The sequence below is a fragment of the Eubalaena glacialis genome, chromosome 5 (assembly GCF_028564815.1).
Source record: "Eubalaena glacialis isolate mEubGla1 chromosome 5, mEubGla1.1.hap2.+ XY, whole genome shotgun sequence".
Classification (NCBI taxonomy): domain Eukaryota; kingdom Metazoa; phylum Chordata; class Mammalia; order Artiodactyla; family Balaenidae; genus Eubalaena; species Eubalaena glacialis.
In genome coordinates this window covers 100,641,605-100,648,747 of record NC_083720.1, presented here as the reverse complement: position 1 = coordinate 100,648,747, position 7,143 = coordinate 100,641,605, and the positions used below count along the sequence as shown (strand labels likewise).

Below are 7,143 nucleotides of genomic sequence, written 5' to 3'. Positions count from 1 at the left end.
ACAAATACAGTATGCTAACACATATATATGGAATCTAAGGAAAAAAAAAAAGGTCATGAAGAACCTAGTGGCAAGATGGGAATAAAGACACAGACCTACTAGAGTATGGACTTGAGGATATGGGGAGGGGGAGGGGTGAGATCTGACAGGGTGAGAGAGTGGCATGGACATATATACACTACCAAATGTAAAATAGATAGCTAGTGGGAAGCAGCCGCATAGCACAGGGAGATCAGCTTGGTGGTTTGTGACCACCTAGAGGGGTGGGATAGGGAGGGTGGGAGGGAGGGAGATGCAAGAGGGAAGAGATATGGGAACATATGTATATGTATAACTGATTCACTTTGTTATAAAGCAGAAACTAACACACCATTGTAAAGCAATTATACTTCAATAAAGATGTTTAAAATAAATTAATAAATAAATAAAGTATATAATTCAAAAAAAAAAAAAAAGACAGCCTCTTCAATAAGTGGTGCTGGGAAAACTGGACAATTTCCATGTAAAAGAATGAAATTAGAACACTCCCTAACACCATATATAAAAATAAACTCAAAATGGATTGAAGACCTAAATGTAAGGCCAGACACTATAAAACTCTTAGAGGAAAACATAGGCAGAACACTCTATGACATAAAGCACAGCAAGCTCCTTTTTGACCCACCTCCTAGAGAAATGGAAATAAAAACAAAAATAAACAAATGGGACCTAATGAAACTTAAAAGCTTTTGCACAGCAAAGGAAACCATAAACAAGACAAAAAGACAACCCTCAGAATGGGAGAAAATATTTGCAAGAGAAGCGACTGACAAAGGATTAATCTCCAAAATATACAAGCAGCTCATGCAGCTCAATATCAAAAAAACAAACAACCCAATCCAAAAATGGGCAGAAGCCCTAAATAGACATTTCTCCAAAGAAGATGTACGGATTGCCAACAAACACATGAAAGGATGCTCAACATCACTAATCATTTGAGAAATGCAAATCAAAACTACAATGAAAAAAAAAAAAAAAAAAAAACTACAATGAGGTATTACCTCACACCAGTCAGAATGGCCATCATCAAAAATTCTACAAACAATAAATGCTGGAGAGGGTGTGGAGAAAAGAGAACCCTCTTGTACTGGTGGTGGGAATGTAAATTGATACAGCCACTATGGAGAACAATATGGAGGTTCCTTAAAAAACTAAAAATAGAACTACCATACAATCCAGCAATCCCACTACTGGGCATATACCCTGAAAAAACCATAATTCAAAAAGAGTCATGCACCACAATGTTCATTGCAGCTCTATTTACAATAGCCAGGACATGGAAGCAACCTAATTGTCCATCGACAGATGAATGGATAAAGAAGATGTGGCACATGTATACAATGGAATATTACTCGGCCATAAAAAGAAACGAAATTGAGTTATTTGTAGTGAGGTGGACGGACCTAGAGTCTGTCATACAGAGTGAAGTACGTTAGAAAGAGAAAAACAAATACCGTATGCTAACAAATATATATGGAAACTAAAAAAAAAAAAAAAAAAGTTCTGACAAACCTAGGGGCAGGACAGGAATAAAGACACAGACGTAGAGAATGGACTTGAGGACAGGGGGAGGGGGAAGGACAAGCTGGGACGAAGTGAGAGTGGCATGGACATACAGACACTACCAAATGTAAAATAGATAGCTAGTGGAAAGCAGTCGTATAGCACAGGGAGATCAGCTTGGTGCTTTGTGACCACCTAGAGGGGTGGGATAGGGAGGGTGGGAGTGAGACGCAAGAGGCAGGGGATACGGGGATATATGTATACATACAGCTGATTCACTTTGTTATACAGCAGAAACTAACACAACATTGTAAAGTAATTATACTCCAATAAAAATATTTTTAAAAAATTAACTCTTTTTGAGAAAATTGTAGAAAACCTGGAAAATACAGATAGGCTTAAATGGGAAAAATACTTGCAAACATCTATAATCCCACTAACCAAGTATAAATACATTTTCCAAAATGTTATATATATATGGTTTGTTTTACAAAATTACAATATGTTATGTATATCAATATTTGTATTCTGTTTTGTTCCCTTCAAGTTATATAATAAGCATTTCCTCATCCATTTAAAGAAATAATTTTTAGTGGCTGCATTGGATTCCACTCTGAGATTGTATCATTATTTAGTCAATTTCGTACTTAAGCATTCTGATTGTTTCCAAGCTTTTGATGTTATAAACATGCTAAAAGAAGTGATCTATATATAAATATCTGAGTGGTTCGCTGACAACTTCATTCTATTACATCACTGAGTCACGGGCTAAAAGAATATTTAAGGCAGGCTGAGACTCTCTAAATGAAGACTCCAAATTCAAATGGGAGTGAACAGAGTCACAGAGCATTGTCCAGGCCCCTCAGAATCCCTTGACCTTGGGCAGGAAGTGAAGTTTGGAGGGCATTCTAGGAACCCCTAGGTAAGTAAAGCTTTTAATTATTTAAACTGATTTCTGAAGACCTGCACCTGCTAGAGCATATTAATCAATGTTGATGAAGTAGTTTCAGCTCTCAGGGATAGCAGATGGATAAACACACCTCTCCTCACACGATTGCTGGCTTCAAGTTCTCCTTTAAAGTGAGCAATGGGCATCAGGCAAAACGGTAATCGTCTGTGAACCCCCCTCTCTCAGCCCACAAAGTGAGACACCAATTCACCTTTGTTCTGATTCCTAATTAAATTCTGAGGTTATACTAATTCTGAAGAGCAAGCTATTCAATGGCAATGAGAAACCTGTAAAGCATTGATACTATATTAGATCCAGGGACGGGTGCAAACAGCAAACTGCTCAAGTACTTGCCACATCAGCAAAACAAGGAGAGTAGGATTTTATGCAGACACATCAAATCAGAGAACCAGAGAAAAACCAGTGATTTTTCTCCCTTGAATTTTGTATGACAATCATCTTCTGAGTGATTACCACCATATATTGATTCTCAAAATACATACGCTGCAATGTAAATCAGACTATTTACCTCTTTCAGATAAGGCAATGCATACAGATTATTTCATTTGTCCCACAACATCTATCTGACCTAGATTTATTTCCTTCAACTTTTATATGAATACCTCCTATGAGTCTTGTTGGGAGATTTGCAAGGCTGATTAACACAGGATCTCTGACTTGAGGAAGGCAAAGTCTAGTCATGAAAGCACAAGTTCTGATAATGCGTCCAAGCGTACTTAGGGAAAAATAGAAGCAGCAATATATTGAGAAGGAAGTAAGTTAAACAAAGCCTTGGCGTCAACATTTGTGGGTAGGCAAAAACTACACATGCACCAGGAATATGATACCTGAAAAAATAAATAAATAAATGTGGATCTAACATACAAATTCAGTCTCACTATCGTACCCTGGAAATCAGATGCATTTACACCTAAATCAAAGTCTGTAAAGATAACTATCTTTTGGATCCTTTTTCAATGTAATAATTACTCTTCATAAAAGCTCGCAGTAAACATCAATTTCCATGTAATTAAAATCAGTGCCTTTGTTCATGTAACAGGATAATGCCATCATATAACATGCTGATCCAAGAAGGACAGATTGAAATGGGCAGATCTGTATATACAAATGCCTTAGGGAAACAGTCAACTCTAGCTAATTCAATGATAGACTAGAGTTTATGTATTATCTAGACACTTTTTTTTCCTCTTCCCTGTTGTCTCCCTCAGGATGCTTGACCTTTCCCATTTGCTATTTACTACTTTCAACTGGGCTTGTAGAGCGGCAGAAAGGTGAGGTCAAACATCAGTGTTGCAACTCCATAGAAGTTCTAATGAAAGGGTTTGATAGAGGATAATACTGAAGTATACACAATAGTATTAAATAAAGTTTAGAAATTATCAGAGAATTTTAATTATCTTTGACACTTCCAGGCCTTTTTACCTGTAGAATGGAAAATAAGCTATTGCTGTCACAAAATATGAATAAGCTTGAGTTTTCCAAATTTTTTAAGTGTCTAATCACTATTCAAATGTAAGTTGCTTGTCATATTTTTAGAGGGATCCACAAGTCCAGGGCCCATGCTAAGCTTTAAAACATTGAGTGACTCCTTGTCACTCGGTTCAGACTGAGGCCTCCTGGCCCGCTGCTCTGTGGCTGGTCCTGTCCTCAGTAAGATGCTCATGAATTCTGTGGCCAACAGAGCAAATTGCTGGAAACTTCTTGCCAGGTGTTCTTTCCTTAGTGGAACAAACAACAAAGATTTCCCATGAATAACTGTTCCTGTGTATACTATAAAATATACCATATGTACAGCTCTGTGTAAGAATCCAGCATGGCTCTGGGCATGGTGAGAGGCTCAAAATGCCTTTTCCAAACCTGAAAGATGCTCAAAAATACCTTCTCTTAAATTATTTCATGTCATCACACTCATAGGAAGCGTTCACATTTTTATTGCATGCTCAAGTAAACTGGAGGGGATTTGAGGACATCTGTACGGGGCTTGATAGAAAAAGTAATTATGTTTTCTTTATATTAAAGAATTATAAAAATAAAATATAAAGTAATTAAAGAACATATTAAATACTGCATTTGTATAAAATTTTCCAAATAAAATATTTTCAAATTAAAAAAATAAAATTGAGTGAATGTCACTGTCATGGAACATTTTCATGCAATAATGGTCTCCCGGCTGCTGGATAACTGCTGAAGCAAATCCACTGATGAGAAATAAATGGGGAAGCAAAGCAGTGTGTACTTCCAGGGCTAGAAATACTGACCCTTTCAAGGCACTCAATCATTCTGACTTTGTTTCTATGTATCAGGAAGTGAGTGATAAAGAATGAATCCTGTTAGGTCAATAGATGCTGGCAGGATCCACAGATGCTTTTGCATCATACTCTTACTTGATGACTGCTGTCAAGAAGGCTGGCTTATAAAGCAGAACCACGGCGAGAGCCGCACCCCTGCCAGTGAGAAGGCAGTCTGCTCTGGCTGGATCATCTATTTTATATTATACATCAATTTTTATTCATCTTCATTTCTGATGCTATCTCTGGTTGAAGAAACAAGGCTCAGCAATTTGGGATCACCTAGCCATCTGAATCAACTGTCACAATACAGGTATGAGAGTTTCATATATATAAGCTGACACTTTACTTCTTCAAGGGAATGGTTCTTATTGTGCTTAATCAAAGAGTGAGTTACTGTGTCTCACGCATTCATTGCTAGAACTTAATGTACTATGACTCAAAGGTTCATCTCTACCCCATGGAGCCATTCACTTCATGTTAGTTGGAGGTCCACCCAAGAAAACTAAATTCCTGCCTCAGCATCGTCTTGCAAAGTAAATCTGGAGTGTATGCCTACAGTTCCCACTTCATTCACTTTGTAATCTTAGAAAGGAAAGGAACACATTTCCTTTCCCCCCACATTGTCAAACTCAGACTTCATAACAGACCTACAGCATTGTCATATAATTCCAATATCTCAAACACACAAACAAAAAAGCACTCCCAAAATCTTGGGGGTTGGGGAGAGAAAGACTTCAAAAGAAGTCCTTAAAGAAAATTTTTATGTTTTGCACACTCACCAGCTGTTCCCATTTCCTTTTTCCCTTGCTGCCTTCTACTACATAGCCATTACTTCTTCAGCCTCGTTTGAAGCTGAGTGTGGCCATGTGACACAATGCTGGCCAATGAGATCCAAATGGAAGTGTGAACCATTAACATGTTTAATTATCTTCAATGAAAGAAAGAAAGGAAGAAAGAGAGAGAGAATGGAAGAAAATAGAAAAAAAAGAAAATATTCTTCCCTTCATCCTGTGTCTCTTTATATATATCTTCCTCTTCTCTCCGTCAATATTCTGGAAAGAGTAGACATTCTCCCTGAGTAGACTTACCCAGCATTCATCTCCTCCTGCCTAAGCTTCCAGTTTGGGATCCACTCCTTTCCTGAGAGTCCTGTGCTTGTGGGAAGTTGACCCTATTCCCAGACGTGGACTCATCCTCCTTGCTAAAGTAACTGGTTCAGATAAACTGGTTTAGGCAAATTTGAAATTTTCCTGGCCATGGGGATTAGGTCATGAATTGGCCGAAATAACTTGGTTTTCTTTCTCTTCTAGGAAAGCCTCCAAAAGGTCACCCACACTTTCTCTTTCTGGATCTTGTGTTTTTCTGAGGAGAGGCCTGAAACTGCTGCAGTCATTTTGTCACCAGAAAGAAAACCAGACCTGAAATAATCTGACACGATGGAAAGCAGAAATACAAGATAATAAACTTTATTTTAAACAAATTTCCATGTACTTTACTAACTTTGCTGCACCCCACAGCTTGTAGGATCTTAGTTCCCTGACCAGGGATCGAACCCATGCCCCCTGCAGTAGAAGCACAGAGTCCTAACCACTGGACCACCAGGGAATTCCTGATAATAAACTTTTTAAATGACACTATTAAGCCTAACACCTGCCCTCCTCTGAATTTTCCAGGTATGTGAGGCAATGAACTTCTTTATTATTTGAATTCAATTTTCTGTTACTGGACACCAAAAATATTTTAAAGGAAAAACTCCACATCATAAGGGGTTTTTATAGTACAACCTAAATATGTTCTTTACCTACCGCCTTCTCTCCTTCCTCAATTGTCATTGCCTATGTTTAAGCCTTATCACCTTTCTCCTTAATTTTACCATATAATACTTAGCAAGTTTCTTTGACTTTAATTTCTCTTCCATTCAATCTGTTGATTACGTAGCCATCGGATACTCATTTTACAGAAATCTGATCATCACAGTCCCTTCCCCAGGACTCTTTGCATGCATTCCCATTGTGCACAAGATGAAATCTAAATCCTTGATCCTGGTATGCAAAGTCCTTCAAGATCTCACCCTTACTTGCCTATCCAGTCTCATCACTAACCATTCTCTCTGCCCCCATCTCTCCCAACACACAATATAGGGATACATTACATTCTCGAAATTCTGAATTACATGTAGTTCTTAAACATATGTACCTCTCTTCTGTTTTGGTGATTGCTCATCTGCAATTCCCTCTGTTGGAATTGTAGAACTCTTTCCCACTGCTTGTCCAATGGGTAAATTAATGTTCATCCTAGCCCAACCTCTTCTATAAAGCTTACTCCAATTTCTCCATAGTA

At 37.9% G+C, this 7,143-nt stretch overlaps 1 non-coding gene across 1 annotated transcript; it reads right to left on the bottom strand.

Annotated features, from left to right (window-relative positions):
- Positions 1–6,335: 6,335 nt before the first annotated feature.
- On the bottom strand, positions 6,336–6,408 carry TRNAR-UCU (transfer RNA arginine (anticodon UCU)). Its single transcript has one exon. It is a non-coding gene; the product is annotated as a tRNA-Arg (tRNA).
- Positions 6,409–7,143: the final 735 nt, after the last annotated feature.